We start from the raw sequence: 24839 nt of genomic DNA, 5'->3' as shown, positions 1-24839 counted from the left end.
CATAAGAAGTAATATTTTCACAATGCCCCCTGGGGCCAACAATCTGGGTGATAATAGGTTTGCCCTATTATCGTCAGCCCAGAAGACTAAAAGAAAAAATCCTGAACAAACAACGTTGGACCTATTTCCGGAACTCCCCATAACAAAGAAGGATGACCCCAAATACCTCGTCATTAAGTCGCGGGATGCCAGTAAACCTATTACATCCATCTCCTGCTTCGCGATTTATAAAGGTATTCAATCTATCAATAAAGATATTAACAACATCTCGTCACTTCGTGATGGCAGCCTACTCCTCCTTGTAAAAAATCAAAAAATTGCTTATAAATTCCTTTTCACTAAGAATCTACCCGGTGCAGGTGCTGTTGAAGCCGCTCTTCACAGCACCCTTAACTCAGTCAAGGGCACAATTTATGCCGTATTATTAACATTCAATAAATATACACTTCCTAACAGAATTGATGTAGCCTGGAGAGCCCTTGATGTCCGTCCGTACTACCCTAATCCTATGCGCTGCAAAACTTGTCAGCTATTAGGACACACCGCTAAACACTGCGTAAAAACTCCTTCCTGTGTCATTTGCAACCTTCCTCCTAACCACTCTCCTCCTTCTGATTGCACCAGAGTTTACTGCGCTAACTGCGCAGGCGAACACCCCTCGTCCTCAAACGCTTGCCCTAAATTTATTCAATCGAAAGAAATATTAAAGATTAAAACTATACACAAATGCACCATGCGGGACGCCATTACCATGTATAAAAATCAACATCCTTCCACCCCATCCCCCTTCTCCTTCGCCAACGTGGCAAAAATTCAAACTAACAGCGATATAAATTCAAATTCAAAAAATCCTAATAACAAAGATAATACTTCAATATCAAAAAACTCTAACCTCAATAATAACGCAACAACAACAAAAACTAACAACGACTCATCCTCCACCAACAATCCATTGCATCACAGTGAACTTCCAGAAACTTCAAAGAACTCCCCTCTTCTATACCCTCCATCCTTGGATTCTTCCCCCTCCCCATCTTTCTCTCCTCTTTCCAACATCTCATCGCCCTCCTCACACACCTTATCTCCCTTGGCATCTTTTGCCATCTCCCCTCTTGCTCATAAAACCCATCCAACTTCCTCCTCCCTTTCATCTCCGTCACCCTCGTTGATGGAACAATAAATTCCCATAACCTCACGTTATTATTTTTTCTTTATTTTTCTATCCATGTTATCCATCCTTCAGTGGTATATGAACGGATACTTAATAATTACATCGAACTCTAACTTTTATAAACTCATCATTATTTGTGCCTATTCCCCTCCTAATGAATCTTTCACTTTAAGTTACTTCAAAAGTTCACTAGTTTAACCTCCTTTTTTTCGATTTCTCTCCTCAATTTTCCTCGTGGCAATCTACTATATCCGCAAGATATAGCCTTAGAATTTGCTCTTCAAAATCAGTACAATTTTATCCCTTATATCAGTCACCAAAACTATGCTGATGATTTAGTATTATTTTCTAATTCCTCCGATTTGTCCGTTGTTACGTCTTCCTTTTCTAAAATCTTATCCCTCTTATTCCATTGGTTCGGTTCTTCGGGCACGTCAATTTCTTCCTCTAAATCTAAGTTATTACATATTTGTAAGAAACATCATTGTAATACACCCACACTTACCGTTAATAATATAAATTTAATCTGTACAGATAGTTTTAAGTCCCTAGGCTTAATATTAGACTCTAAGTATTCATTTAAGCAACATTGTCAATATGTAAGAAAAAGACTCCGATAAAAACATATTGCCTGAATCTGGACTGCCTTTTTAAAAAGACAATATGGAAGACAGCTTATATAATCTCTATCAACAATGATGATCCTGCCCAGCTTTTAATGAACCCAACTATTTTCCCACCAGTCAGCCGAAAGCCTATGATGCTAGTGCTGCGTACTATAGTTTATATAATAATTTGTTTATGTAAGCTTTAATAAAATAAAATAAAAAATAAAAAAAAATTCCCATAACCTCACATTATTATTTTTTCTTTATTTTTCTATCCATGTTATCCATCCTTCAGTGGAATATCAACGGATACTTAAATAATTACATCGAACTCTAACTTTTAATTAAAACATTCAACCCCTCAGCAATATTATTAAATGAAACTCATCTTGCCAACAATATTGTAGCTCATACCCCCAAGGCATATATAAGTTATTTTTATAACCTCCCCAGCAATACCACCAGCAAACAGGGAATAGCCATTCTGATCAACAGAAAAGTACCACATAACACCCTCCCTCCTACTCCTTCAAACTTCTCCTCCCTCTCCATAGAAATTCTTTCTCCTAATAAACTCATCATTACTTGTGCCTATTCCCCTCCTTATGAATCTTTCACTTTAAGTGATATCTGTCATCTCTTCCAGTCTGGAACTACTCCTTTCTTACTGGCCGGTGATTTTAACGCTTGGAGCCCCCTTTGGGGGTCTTCCTCAGCTAATCCGAAAGGTCGAATTATTGAAGATGTTATACTTAGTTCTAACTGCATTGTTCTTAATGACGGTTCCCCCACCCACTTTTCCTCTCACTCTTCCTTTACACATATTGACCTATCGCTTTGTTCCTCATCCCTACTCACCAAAACCGAATGGCTCCGGATCGATGACCTACATGGTAGCGATCACTTCCCCATTCTTTCTAAAATTTCCTCTCCCCATCATGCATCCCGGCTTAAGACTAGAGTATGCTTTAAAACAGACTTGGCTGATTGGGATAAGTTTGAACATTTCTGCGAATTTCATTCACGTCTTTTCCCCATTTCGTCCAATGTCCATCAGGAGTCGTCACGTATTCAAAAAATTATCCGTTCTGCAGCCAATTATTCCATACCTCAGTCCTCCTCTAAATCAGCCAAACCTGCTCCTCGTTGGTGGAATAGTGAACTTAATGCGTTTAGGCAACAAAAACAATTTGCTTGGCACGAATTCAAGCGCACTCGTTCAAATGCTAACTTAATGCAATACAAAAAATCTAATGCGATTTTTCGTCGTAAGGCGAAAGCTGCTAAAGTACTCTGTTTTCAAAAGTTCACTAGCGAAATCAATTCCCCTTCTAACCCAAAAAAGATCTGGGCTGACATAAGGAGACTGTCTGATTTAACCTCCTTTTCTCCGATTTCTCTCCTCAATTCTCCTCGTGGTAATCTACTTTATCCGCAAGATATAGCCTTAGAATTTACGCTTCACTTTTCCAACGTTTCCTCGGATTCCAGTTTTTCTCCTGAATTTTCCTCCAGCAAACTGTCCGTTCTTTCCTCCCCTTACCTGCCTCCCTCGAACTTGCCTTCTTCAGCTAGGTTTTTAGATTCTGATATATCCATTCTTGAACTCCTCTCTGCACTCTCTGTAGTTAAAGGAAAAACCCCTGGGATTGATAAAATATCCTACCCTATCATTAAACACCTCCCTCCCTTCCTGCTATCCCGTCTAATTAATCTTTATAATAACATCCTTCGGACAGGCAACTATCCTCTGCTTTGGAAGACCAGCGCTGTCATTCCCATTTTAAAACCTGGTAAGCCTCCTTGCGAAGTCAATAGTTATCGGCCTATATCCCTTCTGCCTTGCCTAGGAAAACTAATGGAGAAAATCATTGCTATCAGGCTATCCTGGTATGCTCAATCTCACAATTTTATTCACCATAACCAGTTTGCATTTAAGAAGGGGCAGGGGACGTTAGACGCTCTTCTGAATCTTGACCAATTTGTCTCTGATGCATTATCCCACAAAAATCATGTGTCGATACTTTCACTTGATTTTTTAAAAGCTTTTGATCGGATTTGTATACACGTGGTATTAAGGCAGCTTAGAAAATGGAAAGTCGGCTCACACATATAAAGGGTGATTTTTTAAGAGCTTGATAACTTTTTTTAAAAAAAAAAACGCATAAAATTTGCAAAATCTCATCGGTTCTTTATTTGAAACGTTAGATTGGTTCATGACATTTACTTTTTGAAGATAATTTCATTTAAATGTTGACCGCGGCTGCGTCTTAGGTGGTCCATTCGGAAAGTCCAATTTTGGGCAACTTTTTCGAGCATTTCGGCCGGAATAGCCCGAATTTCTTCGGAAATGTTGTCTTCCAAAGCTGGAATAGTTGCTGGCTTATTTCTGTAGACTTTAGACTTGACGTAGCCCCATAAAAAATAGTCTAAAGGCGTTAAATCGCATGATCTTGGTGGCCAACTTACGGGTCCATTTCTTGAGATGAATTGTTGTCCGAAGTTTTCCCTCAAAATGGCCATAGAATCGCGAGCTGTGTGGCATGTAGCGCCATCTTGTTGAAACCACATGTCAACCAAGTTCAGTTCTTCCATTTTTGGCAACAAAAAGTTTGTTAGCATCGAACGATAGCGATCGCCATTCACCGTAACGTTGCGTCCAACAGCATCTTTGAAAAAATACGGTCCAATGATTCCACCAGCGTACAAACCACACCAAACAGTGCATTTTTCGGGATGCATGGGCAGTTCTTGAACGGCTTCTGGTTGCTCTTCACCCCAAATGCGGCAATTTTGCTTATTTACGTAGCCATTCAACCAGAAATGAGCCTCATCGCTGAACAAAATTTGTCGCGAAACACATTTCGAACCGAACACTGATTTTGGTAATAAAATTCAATGATTTGCAAGCGTTGCTCGTTAGTAAGTCTATTCATGATGAAATGTCAAAGCATACTGAGCATCTTTCTCTTTGACACCATGTCTGAAATCCCACGTGATCTGTCAAATACTAATGCATGAAAATCCTAACCTCAAAAAAATCACCCGTTATAACTTTGTTAAATCTTTTCTCTCTAAACGTAAAATTAGTGTACTTGTTTCTAATGTCCGAACCTCTATTCTACCTCTTAATAATGGAACACCCCAAGGTTCCCCCCTTTCAGTCATACTTTTTATTATCCCATTTGATGAAATCAGTACAATTTTATCTGACTTCCCTAATATCAGTTACCAAATCTATGCTGATGATTTAGTATTATTTTCTAATGCCTCCGATTTGTCCGTTGTTACGTCTTCCTTTTCTAAAATCTTATCCCCCTTATTCCATTGGTCCGGTTCTTCGGGCACGTAAATTTCTTCATCTAAATCTAAGTTATTACATATTTGTAAGAAACATCATTGTAATACACCCACACTTACCGTTAATAATACAAATTTAATCTGTACAGATAGTTTTAAGTTCCTAGGCTTAATATTAGACTCTAAGTATTCATTTAAGCAACATTGTCAATATGTAAGAAAAAGACTATTTGTTAATTTAAACATATTCAAGTATCTTTCATGCAAGCGCTCACTCATTGGCCCGGCTCTACTGGTAAAGGTCACCAAAGCTCTCATCTTATCAATAATTAATTACGGCTTAGAAATATATAGACACCATTCTAAAAATCATATCAAGATGCTTGCCGCACCGTATCATTCTGCTGCCTGAATTGCCTGAACCTGGACTGCCTTTTTTAAAAGACAATATGGAAGACAGTTTATATAAACTCTATCCTAAGCTCATAATCAATCCCAGTTTTATTCTAAAAAAGGATTTCCAATCAGCTCTGACACGTATACGATCGCCAAAGATTCAATCCTCGTTATACAAATGCGCCATGTTTGTGAAAGTAAATGAGTTACCGCATAAAATAGCTTATGAAGCCTCATTTGTTTCTGATTTAGTTCAACTACGAAAGAACAATACTTCTAGCAATGTTTATAAATCCCACTTCCTGAAAGTAACAGCTCCTCTCAAATCAGCTGGTTGGAAACTTCTATTCACAGACGAATCAAAAGGAACTCACATCTCCTTCGCTGCAGTTAGTGAAGATGAAAACCCTATCTCATATGGCCTGCTATTTTCTTTCTGTTCAATATTTACAGCTGAAGCTACCGCAATTCTTAAAGCTGTTCAATACTCAAAGCTAAACATAGGAAAATATATTATCTGTACTGACAGTTTATCCTGCTTTGAAGCTTTAAAAAACTGCAATAACTCCAATTACATCATTTGCGTCATCAGAGACATTTTGATATCGCTTCCACATAAACTCAGAATTATGTGGGTTCCCAGCCACTCGGGTATAATTGGAAACATGCTTGCGGACTCAATTGCCAAGGAAATGTGTCACTCTTCCACTATAACCTCACCATTTTTCGTTAAGGACGATATCTACCGGCTCATCGCTCAACTGAGAAGCACCAATTTAGCTGTTGATTGGGTAATTTACAATCACCATTTCTCAAGAATTAACACAAATCGCACAAAACCTAACTTTCCAACCTCTCTGCCAGTCAATCTCATCACTCCGTTCGTCAGACTCCGCATTGGACACACTATCATTACCAATGCACACCTTCGGGATGGTAGTCACATCAGCCAATGTCCCTTTAGTGAGTCAACGGTTAGTGTGCCACACCTACTCGTTTTTTGTCCTGCTCTGGACAGCTTCAGACTCAAAAACTTGAACAATGATGATCCTGTTTAGCTTTTAATGAACCCAACTATTAGCAACATATCTAAAATTTACAGTTATCTGAAGGATACAGATCTCCTTCGTTGTATTTAAACAAGTTTCTAATTTTTCCCACCAGTCAGCCGAAAGCCTATGATGCTAGCGCTGCGTACTTTAGTTTATATAATTTGTTTATTGTGTAAGCTTGGCACGATTACGATTCTTAGGGCGCCGCGATTTGAAGGTACCGATGGATAGAGGAGGTCCTCAGGATTAAAAAATATATACACATATACCGTCCTCAGACGCATAGTTTTCGAGATATTTCACTTCATAGTTCTACAATTTTACATGCAATTCACTCTTATTTTGTTTTGTTTTGTTTTTCTTTACATGTTCTGACAAATACCAGTTGTCTTAAAAAAAATATTAAAAATTTTTCTGTTTAACATATATGTATAAAGAAAATGGTACAAATGGTTTTTGCATATTATGTTAATTGATAAATAAAAATATAAAATAATATTCCTTTGTGTTGAACTACTTTCTGCACTAGCGGCCTTCGGCCAGGCTTCAAAAAAAATAACCCTCATCGATCGAACACCGGGATATCCATAGTTCCTTTGGGTCGAACTACTTTCTGCACTGGCGGCCTTCGGCCAGGCTTCAAAAAAAATAACCCTCATCGATCGAAAACCTTATATGTATATATAAATATATGTATCATATAAATATATAAAACAAATTTTTGATTATATATTCAGGACACAAAGTATGGCAACACTGCTATTTGTCATGGGAAATGTTTAGTATCGTTTATGGAGAAAACAGGGGAGGGCTACCCCCCCCCTCACACCCCCTTATTGGAAAGAGGAAGGATCGAACTTTTAAATAAACCCTCCCTCGACCCCCTAGAGCCCCTATAGACCTGTAGGGAGCCCTTTGAAAATGACCAAAAATCAGTGTTTTTGCTCATTTTTCCATACAAACTGAAACCAATGCAACCCAGCCACCATTTTTGTATGGACAAGAAATCAAAATGAAGAAAACCAAATGTTTCAGTGCAATGTATATACATATTTAATTGCATCTATTAATGATACAAAGGGATCCGGGGTGACCGAAGTACTTTCGTGTAGTACTGCTTTCTGCGTTGGCGGCCTTCGACATAACCCTGGTCGAGCGAATACCCGGGGTGACCGATGTACTTTCGTGTAGTACTCCTTTCTGCGTTGGCGGCCTTCGGCCGCGCTCTAAAAAAATAACCCTGGTCGAGCGAATACCCGGGGTGACCGATGTACTTTCGTGTAGTACTGCTTTCTGCGCTGGCGGCCTTCGACATAACGCTGGTCGAGCGAATACCCGGGGTGACCGATGCACTTTCGTGTAGTACTCCTTTCTGCGTTGGCGGCCTTTGGCCGCGCTTTAAAAAAAAGGGGAATGTTTAGTTTAGTATCTCATTTTGAAGAGGTTTTGCGCAAAGGGGGAGGGGGCGGGGGGCTTGCTACCCCCCTCATTTGAAAGGTAATGAATGGAACTTTTGAATAATACCACCCTTCCCCCCCCTAGGACCCCGGGGGGCTCTAGGGCAGCCTCCTGAAAATGGCGTAAAATCGTAGTTTTCCATACAATTTTCACTAATTATTATAAAATTTATGTATTTTTACGCATAGAGTGACTCTATGTTTATTATTTTTATTATTTCAATGAATTAAAGTGGAAATCCACTTTATTTAAATTATAAAAACACTGAAAATTAAAAATTGTATATGCATCGGTAATAATGCATACAAGTAGTTGAAGTACCAAGATAACCCAACCAACCATTTATACAAGACCCCCTAAATAATAAAATTGGGTTTTCATTTGTATGTTTTAGTTTTTATTTTGTGTTATACACATATTTAATGACACCCAGTAACGCAATAAATGGGTCTGTATGTTTTTTTTTGGATTTCTCGCCTCCATAAAAATTCAATTATAACATGAGCAAAGTTTGCCGGATTATTATAATTATCTTTGTAAAAGAATCTTTTAACTACACGCCAATGCGACTCTATTCTTTGGGTGTGTGTGCTATCCTCGGCGACGAATGGATTGCTAGGGTCGCTATGGTTAACCTTTTCATGGTTGTAACCATATTCCGGAAGGCAATCATATGCGCGCCAAAAATCTGTTCTTATTGTAGTTCCTTCGTGAACATGTTTACGAATGAGAGGGATGAGGACGTCAGCGGAACGTACATTGTCAGAGCATACCTCCAGTCTGAGGTCCTCACTGCCATCCTCTATCATCCCCAGTACCCAATGCCCTTCTACGCGTCTTCCTGAAAAAAAAAAAAGTATTTGAATAAACATAATTGCATTATATATAAATTATTCTTATTACCTTTGTTGTATTTGCGTTTTCCGAATTTACTTTCGTCAATCTGCACTACCTTACCTGGACCACCAATCTTCCCTTTGAATTCTTGGTGGTCTAACTGAAATGTAACTACCGCTTCCCTGCAGTACCTATACCAGTCGGAGATAGTGGCAGATGACAATTTCTTTCCAGCTCTGACGTAATCCTCCCTATAAATGCCATCCCGAGTAAAGCGGTGGGCAAAGCAATACATTAAGTAGAACACGTGGGGAAAGTTTAATTTTACGCCTTTAAACCACGTGCCCGCTGCCCTTGAAATAAGGGACTTCGTCCTACAATTGCCCCTAGTGCATTTAAAATACCCTACTGGGTGGCGTTTGTGCAATGCCATTTGAGCTTTGTGAATGGCACAAAGCCGGCTTTTTGGTAACAAACCGTATACATCGGCAAAAAATACGCACGATTCATGTGTGCCCAAGTATTTTACCATTTGTGCTAAATTCCACTGCTGTATCATCGTAACATCACGACGCATTACTGCTGCAGCGCTCGTGGATGGAATATCATCATCTTTGAAAAAAATTAGATATTATTTTATACGATACTGTTTTCAAAGAAAATTTCAAAGCTCCCTGAAAAGCGCCGCAGCCGAAAATTTGGAATAAAAAATCGCGCGATTTACTTTTGAAATATCTCGAAAACTATAAGTCTGAGGACGGTATATGTGTATACATTTTTTAATCCTGAGGACCTCCTCTATCCATCCGTACCATCAAATCGCGGCGCCCCAAGAATCGTAATATTGCCGTAAGCTTTAATAAAATAAAAATAAAATAAAAAAAAACTTGCACGATTTTAACAGGAACTTCCGCCAATTTAATTTCCGTACCTTCAACGTATCCAATGCAAAACGGTAGTTCATTGAAAGTTTTGTACACTCAGAGCGTTTGCAAAATCTGGCCAATATACGGGTTGGGTTTAGTTAAGTATCCCATTTTCGCTGCTTATTTCTCTTAAATGCGTGCACGGATTTTTTTAAATTTATATAACACGGATAGCCAATGAATTAGACTTTTATTTAAATGTAAATTTATTGTTAAATGTTAATTTGTTTTTTAGATATAAGTAAGCAAAAAACGCACATTTTCACATCTTCTCAAAAAATGGCTCTCTTCTTTTGAAGTTTTTGTTGCACTGCTTGCGAAAAATTTAACCAATTTAACACACACACATTCTTTGAAATATATTTAATTGAATTAATGATAAATTATGAATTTTAAGTTGCAATTTTATGTACAATTTAATAAATAAAACAGCTTTCAATTACGTCTTATACTGTTCCTTGAAATGTAAGCAAAATTACTGAATATGAACTGTCAAACGACGAAGAAAATAAGCACAAAAGGAAGATAGTAATAACCCAACAAATCAAAATGGTAGGTCTTATATATATTTAGGTTACTTTACATAGGACTCTTTTCGGATCGATGGTTGTAAGTATTAACACATGTGAAAAGGGGTGGGATGGGGTGGGGTGGTGGATCCTTAGGGCCACGCTCAATTAAGGTTATGCTATGTTGGTTGGGTTAATTCTGTAGTAACGGTATATTGATTTCAATGGAATTCTACTATTTTCGCGTGCCTTAATTTAAACGTGTTTTCGCAATTGAAAATTTGTAATATAAATAAATAAATCTATAATGATGTCAAATAAACAATCAGGTAAATATAATACGTAATTATAATACGTCCATATAACGAAAATTTGGAATAAAAAATCGCGCGATTTTTTATTCCAAATTTTCGCCTGCGGCGCTTGTTTCAATGTAATATAATGTAAATATATTATACTGAAAATATAATGAAAATTTGGAATAAAAAATCGCGCGATTTTTTATTCCAAATTTTCGCCTGCGGCGCTTGTTTCAATGTAATATAATGTAAATATATTATACTGAAAATATAATGAAAATTTGGAATAAAAAATCGCGCGATTTTATGTAATATAATGTAAATATATTATAATGTAAATATATTATTATGTAAATATATTATACTGAAAATATAATGAAAATATATTATACTGAAAATATAATGAAAATTTGGAATAAAAAATCGCGCGATTTTTTATTCCAAATTTTCGCCTGGGGCGCTTTTCAGGGAGCTTTAAAATTTTCTTTGAAAACAATATTATATAAAATAATATCTGATTTTTTTCAAAGATGATGATATCCCATCCACGAGCGCTGCAGCAGTAATGTGTCATGATGCTACACGACAGTGGAATATTGTGAAAATGGTTAAGTACTTGGGCACACATGAACAGTGTGTAGTATTTGCAGAGGTAAACGGTTTGTTGCCAAAAAGCCGGCTTTGTCCCATGCACAAAACCCGAATGGGATTGCACAAACGCCACCCAGTAGGGTTCTTTAAGTGTTCCAGGGGCAATTGTAAGACGAAGTCCCTTATTTCAAGGGCAGCGGGCACGTGGTTCGAAGGCATCAGATTAAGCTTTCCACAAGTGTTTTATCTGATGTACTGCTTTGCCCACCGCTTTACGCGGGAAAGTATTCATAGGGAAGATTATGCGAGCGTTGGAAGGAAATTCTCATCTGCCACTATCTCCGACTGGTATAGCTACTGCAGGGAAGCAGTAGTTATATTTCAGTTAGACCACCAAGAATTCAAAGGGAAGATTGGTGGTCCAGGTAAGATAGTGCAGATTGATGAAAGTAAATTCGGGAAACGGAAATACAACAGAGGTAATAATAACAATTTATATGTAATGCAATATGTTTATTCAAATACTTTTCTTTTTTTCAGGAAGACGCGTAGAGGGGCATTGGGTGCTGCTGGGTATGCCCTGATAATATACGTTCCGCTGAGGTCCTCATTCCTCTCATACGTAAACATGTGCAGGAAGGAACAACAATAAGGACCGATTTTTGGCGTGCGTATGAATGCCTCCCTGATTATGGTTACACCCACGAAAAAGTTAACCATAGCGACCCTGGCAATCCGTTTATCGCCGAGGATGGCACACACACCCAAAGGATAGAATCACATTGGCGTGTAGTGAAAAGGTTTTTCTATAAAGACAACTATAACAATCCGACAAACTTTGCTGATGTTATAGTAGAGTTTTTATGGAGACGAGAAATAGAAAAAAAAATACAGACCCATTTAATTCACTACTGGGTGTTATAAAATATGTGTATAACACGAAATAAAAAAACTAAAACACACAAATGAAAACCCAATTTTATTATTTAGGGTGTCTTGTATAAATGGTTGGTTGGGTTATCTCGGTACTTCAACTACTTGTATGCATTATTACCGATGCATATACAATTTTTAATTTTCAGTGTTTTTATTATTTAAATAAAGTGGATTTCCATTTTAATTCATTAAAATAATAAAAATAATAAACATAGATTCACTCTATGCGTAAAAATACACAAATTTTTTAATAATTAGTGAAAATTGTATGGAAAAACTACGATTTTACGCCATTTTCAGGAGGCTGCCCTAGAGCCCCCCGGGGTCCTAGGGGGGGAAGGGTGGTATTATTCAAAAGTTCCATTCATTACCTTTCAAATGAGGGGGGTATCAAGCCCCCCGCCCCCTCCCCCTTTGCGCAAAACCTCTTCAAAATGGGATACTTAACTAAACATTCCCCCAATATACTTATATATTGGTGCAATAGTTTGAAGAGGCATTTTAAAATCCTATTTGTAATTTTGGAAATAGTGCCAATATTTGCAACCGACGTACCTTCTCCTGATAAACCCAATCTGAATAAAATTATTGCCACTTGTCGCTCTACAGAAAACTGCATTTCTTGAAAGATTCGTCATTTGAAATCAATGTTAGAAAAGGATTAAAATGTAACCGATTTACTCGTAACATTTGGCGAAAGCGATTCTCATCCATTGAAGTCAGAATATCTTTGTACCAAATGGATTGCTTTTGGAACAAAATTTACAACTCCCTACCGACACTTCATGACAACGTACAAATTTTCATACAGTTCGTCAAACAAGTTGTCCACTTCATCTTCTTCGTTTTCGACAAATACATCTGTGTAAAGAATATATTATTGATATACATATGTACATATGTAGATATATGGTATATAATCGTACACCTTTTATACCTACCTTTAATTAACGTTATTCGTTGAATCGTTTTTACTGTTAAATATTTAATTATTTTCGATTTAGAACCGATTTTAGGAATTTTTTTCTTTTTGTCCATATCAGCTGTGTTGAAAACATTTTAACGCGTAACAACTGACGTCGAAAAGTGTATTCACAGGTGACAAGCTATAACAAATTTAACGAACAACGAATAAAAAATAACAAATTGCGTGGGAAATTATATTGAATAGAAGTTATTTCTGCATTATTTAATGTAAAATAAATTGGAAGAAGCGAATTAGTGAAGGGTTAGTGAATATAAAAATAGTGTAATATTCATTAAAAATCAGGGAACCACGCATTTTAAAGTTGAATTTTTGAACTTTAAATGCAAATATCTCAAAACTATGTCAGTGTAAAGTATATACATATATATATATATATATTTTCTTGATCAGGAGAAACTCCTCTCTCCATACATACCTATTTTTACCCCGAAATCGAGGGACATTATTGTAAAATTTACCCAATTTCCTAAGGAATTTCAAAGAAAACCAAAGACCACTTAAGTGATAAATGTGATATAAATCGGCGCGTATGTACCAGTTGTTGTTCCATTCAGCAAGGTAAATTTTGCGATTTGATTTGTTAATTGCTTCCTAGAGAAATTCCAAAACAATATGCTAAAATCTAACATACTATATTTAGCAGTATTGATGATGGTTTCTTTTTTCTCCCGGCCCTTTCAAATTCATTACGACTTTCAACATACCTTGTACGCATCCTTCTTCAAAGTACTTAACACAAAAGTGAACTCTTTTTACGGTTTCTAAATATCAATTTAAAATTACTCAGTTTTTCAATATTAATTCACAAAAACACTCGACTTCAAACAAACTTCTCGATCGTATCATGAATTTTTCGATTATCTTTTTGCTTGAAGATTCACAGTAAATCACAATATTCCTGACGCTGTGAAATTTTTAATCAAATGCACAAATTTACAACAGCCACGAAACTTTTCATCAACTATAAGTTGAAAAATCAATGCTTTTCGTCTCAGTTCAAACGTGAAAACTTTTATTGCTCGTTTTGCCGTTCCTCATAAAATTCGGGCGGACACGAATCTTCTCTGCCAACTCGAATCGGAAAATTTTCCTCTTTGCTTTTCGTTGTAAATAAATATACGTATCATTAGCTAATTTATAGCATTTCAGTCCAATTTCTAAACATTTGTATAAAACATTGCATATTTGTATGTAACATACATAAATAAAATGATATTTCTGAGCTCGTGTTGATATTCATATAAAACAGACACAATTGCAGCTATGGAAAGAGTTTCAAAATAAAACGACAGAATCACTAAGTAGGGAACTGTTACGAAAAACAGCACAGACGGGTTGTCTCGCTCCCAAACGAGCTGCGCAACAAAAGTGGCGGTGTATGAACCAGCTCTATTAATCTAATTCCTCAATCTTCTTGACGGTTTAAGTGCTGAACACTCAGAGCGCGATAGCCTGCAAGCGACTTCTGTCAAATATTAAAATACACACGTTCTAATAAACACAGTTCTTTAGACAGCTGCACGACTATACGACCGCAGGTAGACAGTTGTCGCTCTCGCTTCTTTCAAAATTTTCTTATATCTGCCAACTACCCTGCAAGACGGAGGTAACAGATTGCACAAACACATTGAAACATTTTCAGCTGTTCACTAACACTGTTACATTTTCTGGAAATTTCAATTATATGGGATAATACGAAGGTAAGATAGAGAAAAACTATCGACATTCTAAACATATTGTAATGTTAACTAGCTAAAATAGGAGAGACGAATACCCAATTTTTCAAGAAGAAGAAAACGAAAAGCGCAGTATCAAGAATGAAAAAAACAAAGATTGCGCAATGACGAGTTCAAATTTTGTTCGTTGTATTGCAGGCATACAAAATCATGAATATCATCAAAAGTTAACATCAATATAAGTGAATATTAATAAAAGATATTAATATAAGTGAATATTTTATAGTGAACATTTACCTACATATTCATTTAATTGAATTTTCATTGTATTATTTAATTTTGTCTCTTTGCTGTGTTGTTTCAACCATATACATTTATGTACATAAATAAAAAGATTGAATATTTTGTAACCAAGTATCAATACACTAAATGTGTATTTATTGTCTTATTTAATTTTCTTTTTTTACTATACATATGTTCAATTACGTTTTTATTTAAGGAACGAATCCTAAAATATATTCTAGCTCTGAAAAATAATTATTTTATTTTCGAGCTGCAATTTACAAAATTTCTTAAATCTATGTGCTTCTGGACGTAATTTGTGCATTTATGCAAATCAGTATCATTGACGTCGTCAAATACTGCTTGCAAGGTATATATACATATGTATCTGTTGAATAGAACCATCAAATATTGTGGTACTGTCACCACCGTCTGGCGGCCATGCAGGTATAATGTATTAATATATAAATATATTAGTATGTGCTTAAAAAAATATATTTATGTTTTTCAGATATAATCCAAAAGCTGGATGCCATTGAGACCCGTCTCACTGCAATTTAAAAGTCCCTAACAAACAAAGTAAGTTACCAATTTAAAACAGAAGCCAATTTTTATATATTAATTTTCTAGATGCCAGAAAAGGCCGAGATGCAGACGTAAAGTAAATTATTGCGCGCATGCCGCGTCATAGCGGCAAAGACGAACCTTTCAATTAGCCGCATCACCGGTGACTTGGAGGATGAGCATTACGTGGAGCCCGCGTCGAAATTGCCCTTGTCATCGGAAGAGCACGTGTGCTTCGGGAAAGACAAACATTCACAAATAAAAATGGATATTAGTTTTAAGTTGTACATATTAGTTTTAAGTTGTATATATTAGTTCTTAGTTGTACATATTCGTTTTAAGTTGAAGTCTCTAAATTTACTTTTACAAATATGCTTTTTTAACTAACTTATAACTTTTGTACTGAAATAAACTTAATCTTATGTTTAAGTAAATATGATTTTATTATTAAATAAAGCGAAATAATAAAAAAAAACTGAGTTTTATTTAAAATAATTAAATTTACTAGAAGTAAAAAAAAAGTTAAAAAAAAACACCCCCAATGAAAAAAGAAGTAACAAATGGGTAATAGATAATCTTGTTACTGCTTGCTCCTGCTAACATGACAGATATTCGAGTAACAAATACTTTTTGTTATCCATAACACATAGGTAAGCTATGCGCTAACGAAATAATTTGTTTTTGTTTGTGTGTATTCTATTAGAACAAGGCAGCATGCGATATTTGCCATTGGTTAGAGCGAGATAACCATTGAACATCAAATAGCTATGTGTTACTTTTTTCCCACTCTCTGAACAAAAGTAACAAATATTTTAGCGAATGCAAAAGTGAACAATAACAAGTCGCTTACACGTCTTGCAGGGGAAATTCCAAACCGTTTTTGTTTTATTTAAAAAAAAAAAACTTTTGTAGCGCTCTAATTGAAAAACCCGCTTTTAAAGTGAAGCCACTGACTCCAAATTTCGCTAGCAAATTTTAATAATTTTGACTCGTTGTTTGATCATATACCTTTCCATGATGAAATGGCAAACCTTACTGAAGAGAAATACCAACAGAGCGCGAAAAAATATGGCGTCGTTCGCCATCTCTATAATTCTACTTTTGTAGTATCTTATTAAAAAATTATGCCACTAATGAAATAATTTAATTATAATTTGAAAGTTCTGATTTTCCTCAAAGTGCTTCCTATTAGCATGTGTTCTGTCCGAACAATTCAATTAACTCTCCAACTATTTCTGAAGATGACGTATTATTTCATTTAAATACCATAAGTTAAAAACCACTTTCAATTGGGGTTAGGTTATGATACCCTCATGCTTACTCAAAAATAATGCCAAATATATCTACTTACCTCTGACGAGAATATTTAATTTCTCTCCTAAACATGGTATCTATACACTCAGTCCTTTTTTTACGCGATCTCTTTTTACGCTATTTCACTTTAACGCGGTTATTTTTGCAGCGCAAATTCCTTTTTTTACGCGAAATTCTCACTTTAACGCGATTGCTTGTTTTCGTTTTTTGCTTGTTTACATATTTTTACGCGTAATAATTTTTGAATATGTCGGCGCACCCTAATAGTGTGTGGATATTGGATATTGACACCGAGATAGACGATCATCCAATTAAAGCAGAGACGATTAAGCAAGGTTTTAAACTTGCAGCAGAATAGGAAAATTATTTTGTAGCAAATGATACTGATGCCGAACGTGCACGAATTTTTCAAAAAGAATTGAGTCTCTGTATTTTAAGATATAAAGAACTACATCGGAATTTATTGGGTCCAAAAAGAAGCATTCAAACAAAATTAACTGAATTGCACCATAAATTCAGTTAATTTTGTCAGTCGGAGATGCTTAGTCAATCAGAACATCAATCCATAGTTCATACTATTCATATATCAGCGCCGGCCATCAAAATAAGCGGCTAAGAATAATTTCCACTACGGATAATGACAGTGATTGAACAGCATTCAACGGTTTTTTTTTCAATAAATCTACCTATTTTCTATTTCCTTCTCTTTTATATATGGTTTTTGTTTTGTATTTTTTATTTTGTTATGAATGAATAAATCATATGTATGAAATTTGAAACTGATTGTATTGTTTTTGAATATTTTTTTGCGCGCATATTTTGTTATACGCGATATTTTTTATATTCGGAACCAATTCGTCAGTAAATATAGGAAAACTAACCATTTTTACGCGATTTTTTTTTACGCGATTAGTGGCAGAACCAATAATCGCGTAAAAAAAGGACTGAGTGTATATATAAAAGAAAGTTGTGTTAGTTACACCATTTATAACTCAAGAACGGCTGAACCGATTTGGCTGAAAATTGGTGGGGAGGTAGCTTAGAGCCAGAGTAAGGACATAGGATACCTTTTATCTCTTTATGTTAGAATCCAATACAACTCATAAATACAAAAATTATATTTTAAATCATTAGCATTTGTTCAAAATTCATGTTTGTAAGAATCAATTGAATATATGCGTACAATTTTAAGCAGATTCGTCCTCAAAACTGATACAATTGCTAAGTATTAGGAATAGAAGAAAAGAACTGCAACCAAATATGCAGTGTAATAGATTATAACTGGCTCAATAAACAGGCGCTGAGTACGTGCATCTCCAGCGTGCATTTTCCAGCCGCCCTTTTCGTCTTTCCACGCCTGAGAACCGCTTCATCATGTGCAGTATACTGGACTGACTGTCGATTGGACTCCAGTGGGAAATGATGGAGCTATGTTTCTATCACCGACGCAAAAATTCGGCTTTATTCCGATTAGAGAGCACTTAAACACTTCTCAGAATCAGATGTTCGTTGTTTTGGTTGTTTTTGTTGGAGGCACCTACTTTACTCATTTCGCCTGCTTTCAGCATAGCAAATATCTTTTCAACGGTGGATTTCCCTATCTATATCTCATTAACTAATAATTATAATCCAACTAATAGAAATCATATAGATGGTAGTAGTAGTAGTATTATCTATGTATCAGCCACAGTGAAGCGTGGACGGGTACTCTAGTATTTCCATAAATATGGAAACAGTCATTTATGATCTCTTTGCATAAAAATTGGATTAAGGTCATACATCGACAACTATAGGGATATTGCAATTCCATATATTTGGATTTCTCCAATAATTTCTTGTTCTTATCATGGAGGTATCTTCTTATCTTTATATTAGCACACAAGGGGTGATACTTACTCATACTATTTCCATTTCAAATGAAATACTTCGTCTTATGAGAAGTGTCTGTTGTAAACAGACTTAAACATTTTGGTAACTTGGTATGGTAGGAATGCATTGCCATTGAATCTCAAAAAATGTAACACGATGCGCTTTTCCCCGCAGATCTTTGCACCTTCTCGATATGTAATAAAAACTTATAGACTGGAGCAACTAACTTTGTTGATTTGGGAGTTAAAATGAATCAAAACATAAATCTATTCTTCATATTAATATCATGGTTTTAAAAGAAAAGATGTTGTTAAACGTTGGTCTAAAGAATTTAGAGATCCGTGCGTTACTAAAACCCTTTTTAAAATTTTGATTAGACCTGTACTGGAATATTTTTCTCTGGTATGGAACTTTAGTTAACAAGTCTATTCTGACAAAGTAGAGTCTGTTCAAGCATAATTTTTACTTTAGGTCTTCTTCCATATACTAGTCGTTTAAAGTTACTAGAGAAATGCTTGGATGACATTCGTAGTGAAAATACTAAGAGAAAGAGTTTGCAGATCTTTTCTCTTGTCTGAAGTTAAATTGAATATCCTTGCACGCTTTTCGAGGCAGTATAGTCCCCCATTTTACTATGTCAGTGGAGGATTCAGAGGGGGCCAATAGGGAAAATTGCCTAAAGACCAACGGAGTAAATGGCTTGTTACTAATTTTACTACTCTTAAAAAATATAAAGTAACAGGAATATAATCCAGAATCAATTCATTTTTGAATATAATAAATAATACTAAGATACCATTGAAGTTACGAAATGTAGCAATGTATGCAAAGCGTCTTAATAAAGCACTTGAAATATGTAAGCATTCAGATCGAAAATTTTTGCGTGAGAATCTGCAAAGAATACTACAAATTCCACAGATAAAACACACTATTCGTGACAATGTTTACTAATTAATACAGACACGGTGAGAATGATATATTGCGATTTACAAACATAAGTCAGTACACTACATAATTTGGTACTAAAAACTTGGTGATAGATATTACCTACAAAAGTGAACTGGTGGAAATCACCACCACCGAACGTAATAATCGCATAAGGCTACTCAGAAAAACGTGAAGCAAATACGTCGGGATTATTATTTCTTAAAACATGAAAACTAGCCAATAAAATAATAACAAAATTGCAAAATTTACACTAAAACAAAATACGACGGCTGTCATAAAAAACAAACACTCCTTAATTATAGCTGGAGAAATGTTCCACATTCTCGTAGTTTGCTGTTGTATAAGCACTTGCATCTCTTACGATAGTCGATGAAAAAATGTCCATTACTCAACTTCTGAATTTATTCCTCCACTCTAAGATAATGGGTCTAATCCAAGAATGATAGAATATAAGATTACGACACTAGTTTACCGTTAGTTTTTTTCGGTTTAGCTCGTGACAATTCTTACAAAAACAAATACATTGTGCAACAATTTCGTGACGTAACAGTTTTGCGTTAAGAAGAACAAGCATAGAAATGCATACAAATTGTAAACAGAAAAGTAAACACTTTTGGAAATTCCCAAAATAATATTAATTCATTCGTCTTTGCAGGAAAAATTTCAGTGGAATGTTAAGAATATTGTTGCGAGAAAAGATATACATAAGTAGTTTTAGGCACATCCACAATAAGTAGAGTAGCATGTGTGGAAATTATTCAAATGAAGAAAACCAGTGAAAGTGTACTGTTGTATTTATTTAAATTTCTAAGCATAAGTATATTAATTTTTTAAAATGAAATGTGCAGTGGCTTGTTGTAATAATTATTATGCAATTAAATGATCGAAAACGAGTTTTTTCAGTTTTCCGGCCGATTTAAAAGTTGCCAAAAAATGGGTATTATTTTGCAAAAGAAATGATATATTTAAAGTAATAGCCCTGACAGACGACAGCACTAATATGCATTAGCGGGCTTAATTTACATTTATTTGCGCATTTGACCCTTGTTAATGCAAGTTTGTAATGCACAAGAATTCCGTGCATTTGGTTGAATTTACTTAATTTGAGTTGGCAACACTGCTCAAAAATGGCCGATTTTTGCTATTTATTGACAGATGTCGCACTTTTGCTATCCATTTTCCCAATATTCTTAACTTCTTTGCACACTTTTTCCGCATTACAATCAATTCTTGCTATTAATTTCACTCTATTATCTTTTAACGTAGATAATAACAAACGAATTTTTTCGTTAAATTTATATTGATTTTCCAAAATTACCAAAATTTCTTTCAATAATTTATCTTATCTATTTTTATTTCACTTTTTTTTTAATAAAGAAACAAATTTCACTATCCGCTGTCTAAATGCAGAAGCCTGCCGTCTGTCACCATAAAATTTGAATTCGCATTAGCGTTGCTTAAGGCGCATTAATTTTGCTCGTCTGTCAGGGCTATAAATCCTCTTTAATATGCAGAGATCACTTTAGAGATTATAATAACTATAATAATAAACTTATAATATATGTAATGGGTGATTTTTTAAGAGCTTGATAACTTTTTAAAAAAAAAAAACGCATAAAATTTGCAAAATCTCATCGGTTCTTTATTTGAAACGTTAGATTGGTTCATGACATTTACTTTTTGAAGATAATTTCATTTAAATGTTGACCGCGGCTGCGTCTTAGGTGGTCCATTCGGAAAGTCCAATTTTGGGCAACTTTTTCGAGCATTTCGGCCGGAATAGCCCGAATTTCTTCGGAAATGTTGTCTTCCAAAGCTGGAATAGTTGCTGGCTTATTTCTGTAGACTTTAGACTTGACGTAGCCCCACAAAAAATAGTCTAAAGGCGTTAAATCGCATGATCTTGGTGGCCAACTTACGGGTCCATTTCTTGAGATGAATTGTTGTCCGAAGTTTTCCCTCAAAATGGCCATAGAATCGCGAGCTGTGTGGCATGTAGCGCCATCTTGTTGAAACCACATGTCAACCAAGTTCAGTTCTTCCATTTTTGGCAACAAAAAGTTTGTTAGCATCGAACGATAGCGATCGCCATTCACCGTAACGTTGCGTCCAACAGCATCTTTGAAAAAATACGGTCCAATGATTCCACCAGCGTACAAACCACACCAAACAGTGCATTTTTCGGGATGCATGGGCAGTTCTTGAACGGCTTCTGGTTGCTCTTCACCCCAAATGCGGCAATTTTGCTTATTTACGTAGCCATTCAACCAGAAATGAGCCTCATCGCTGAACAAAATTTGTCGATAAACACATTTCGAACCGAACACTGATTTTGGTAATAAAATTCAATGATTTGCAAGCGTTGCTCGTTAGTAAGTCTATTCATGATGAAATGTCAAAGCATACTGAGCATCTTTCTCTTTGACACCATGTCTGAAATCCCACGTGATCTGTCAAATACTAATGCATGAAAATCCTAACCTCAAAAAAATCACCCGTTATATATTTATATACGACACAAGAAACGTCTTCTCCATTTGAATCACAACTTAATAGACAATTTTGTTATCAATAGGCCGATATATTACTTTAGAAATGATTCAAATCTTTTCACTCAACAATATTCAATCGCTTCACTAAAACTTTTCATTAAAATCGAAAGAATTAATAATATTTTGCGAATTTACAAAAGTTTTTACTTTTCTGTTTACAATTTGCAAGCCATTTGACAGTTTTTCACTCTTGTTCTTCTCAACACGGAACTATGACGTTTCGTAATGGCGGTCGTCGTAATCTTGTATTCTATCATTCTTGGTCTAATCATTCATTCCGTATCGAAATCTAATTCGCTGCGTAATTTTCGATAAACTGCTTTGACACAGGTAAACACTATCAAAAAATTTGACGAGCTTGAAAAATTCAATTATCTTAAGTTTTTGATTCGTTTCTCCAAATATTTAAAGTAGATGCAATTTTATTATTTATTAAGTGATAGTGACTATGATATAGACTGTCTCCATTTTTGAATATTACAAATAATTCTAAGATACCACTGAAGTTACAAATATTAGCAACGTATGCAGATTAAATTGTTAATAAATCCAATCAGATCTGTAACTGTAGAACTTGAAATAGATGCTGTACTCGTATTCAGCTTCATCTGTGATCAGTTTGATTGACATATTCTCCGTGGTTTATCATCCAAGTTTTCCAACATAGAAAAGCCAACAGCTGACAGTCAAAACCATTGTGCCTCGAGCATTTTTTTACAGATATCGGAGCGGTCAACGAAATAAGAAAAGAAGCAAAAAATTCTGCAGCAACTCTCTGTTATTCCCACAAACTGAGCAGGAGCATTTCCAAATCTGATACGATTAATAACAAGCGTTCGACCGCATTGGGCAAAAGCTTGGGGAACAACTTACCCAGTTATGTGAAATAAGACGAGTTTAACGACACGATGCAGTTATACAATATGCCGCAAAATTGTTGTTGATCGCCAAAGTTCTGACAAAAATTAATAAATGGTAAATAATCCCCTACTTAGGGTTGTGCGCTGGGTTTGGCACCCGCCACGTAAAAAAACACCCCCAATGAAAAACAACAAACAGCCTCGGATGAGTTTTCAAATCGGACCAAATTTGTGAGCAAAATTTCAAAAAAAACTAAGCGTCGTAATCCAGATGAGCGCTATATAGTAACCCTACCTTTCAAAGAACCCGACAATATTGATATCGGATACTCTAAACGAGCTTTATTTAAAAAACCCGGAGTGAAGGCACAATATGACAAAGCAATTATGGAATATTTGGAACTCGGTCAAATGAAGAAAGTAGAATATGACCCTTCTTAAACCCGATCGAATAACCACGAAATTACGTGTGGTATTTAATGCATGGATTAATGTGTAGAAGTTCACGCAAGTGAGGAAAGTTCTCTGATCGCCATTCACTTGGAAGTGGCCAGAAACGATTCTTTTACATATGACTCAAGCAGCTCACGACTTCTGGTCTTTGACCAAGTATCCTCTGGGTAGCCCATCCGTTTGAAGGCGAGCTAAAGTGAGAAGGCGAAACATCCCCTGCATAGGGTTGTGCACTGGGTTTGGGACCCGCCACGTAAAAAATCTTACCAATGAAAAGGAACAAAAAGCCTCGAATGAGTGACCCCTTTTTGATGACGACCATGGCAAACGAAATAAGGACTATGATTTGAGGGCATGCACCTGGAATGTCCGGTCCCTTAATTGGGAAGGTGCCGCTACCCAGCTGGTTGATGTCCTCGTGAAAATAAAGGCTGACATCACCGCCGTCCAAGAAATGCGATGGACGGGACAAGGACAGAGACGAGTAGGTCCTTGTGACATTTACTACAGTGGCCATATAAAGAGCGCAAGTTTGGTGTTGGATTCGTGATGGGAGAGAGACTCCGTCGCCGAGTTCTATCATTCACTCCGGAGAATGAACGTCTAGCCACAATCCGCATCAAAGCGAGGTTCTTCAACACATCGCTGATTTGCGCCCACGCCCCGACGGAAGAGAAGGACGATGTGACCAAAGATGCCTTTTATGAGTGATTGGAGCGCACTTATGTGAGATGCCCCCGCCACGATGTCAAAATCGTGCTTGGCGATTTCAACGCCAGGGTGGGCAAAGAAGGTATCTTTGGCACTACGGTCGGTAAATACAGCCTCCACGAGGAAACATCCCCAAATGGGTTGAGGCTGATCGACTTCGCCGGGGCCCGAAATATGGTTATCTGTAGTACTAGATTCCAGCATAAGAAGATACATCAAGCTACCTGGCTGTCTCCGGATCGAAAAACCTCCAACCAGATCGATCATGTTGTGATAGACGGAAGACTCGTCTCCAGTGTTTTAGATGTGCGTGCGCTCCGAGGTCCTAACATCGACTCGAACCACTATATTGTTGCAGCCAAAATTCGCACCCGCCTCTGTGCAGCAATAAACGCACGCCAACAAACACAAGGAAGGTTCGACGTCGAGAAGCTGCAATCACAACAGACAGCCGAACGATTTTCTACTCGGCTTGCACTCCTGCTCTCTGAGAGCACTCGTCAACAACTCGGTATAAGGGAACTATGGAACGGCATTTC

At 36.2% G+C, this 24839-nt stretch overlaps 1 protein-coding gene, 1 long non-coding RNA gene and 1 pseudogene across 11 annotated transcripts in view; 1 reads left to right on the top strand and 2 right to left on the bottom strand.

Annotated features, from left to right (window-relative positions):
- Positions 1–14227, bottom strand: part of LOC105223446 (calcium/calmodulin-dependent protein kinase type 1) — a 512064-nt gene extending 497837 nt beyond the window's left edge. For 2 of the 5 annotated variants that reach the window (XM_049460592.1, XM_049460593.1), the window contains exon 1: positions 13776–14227. The gene's annotated coding sequence lies outside the window, so the exon portion shown is untranslated. Of the gene's footprint in view, positions 1–13024; positions 13190–13775 lie in introns of those variants that run through there. The other 3 variants (XM_049460591.1, XM_049460589.1, XM_049460590.1) reach the window with 3 other exon arrangements.
- On the bottom strand, positions 2778–10734 carry LOC125779400 (uncharacterized; annotated as a pseudogene).
- A 250-nt stretch (positions 14228–14477) lies between the features above and the next one.
- On the top strand, positions 14478–17691 carry LOC125779558 (uncharacterized). 6 transcript variants are annotated; one of them, XR_007423302.1, is made up of 4 exons: positions 14478–14771; positions 14833–15476; positions 15541–15608; positions 15660–17691. It is a non-coding gene; the product is annotated as an uncharacterized LOC125779558 (long non-coding RNA). The 6 variants fall into 6 exon arrangements; XR_007423301.1 differs by having other exon boundaries at positions 14824–15476; XR_007423305.1 differs by having other exon boundaries at positions 14487–15018; positions 15247–15476.
- Positions 17692–24839: the final 7148 nt, after the last annotated feature.

This window comes from Bactrocera dorsalis, chromosome 6, assembly GCF_023373825.1.
Source record: "Bactrocera dorsalis isolate Fly_Bdor chromosome 6, ASM2337382v1, whole genome shotgun sequence".
In the NCBI taxonomy this organism is placed as follows: Eukaryota; Metazoa; Arthropoda; class Insecta; order Diptera; family Tephritidae; genus Bactrocera; species Bactrocera dorsalis.
This window is presented reverse-complemented; position numbering and strand designations above follow the sequence as displayed.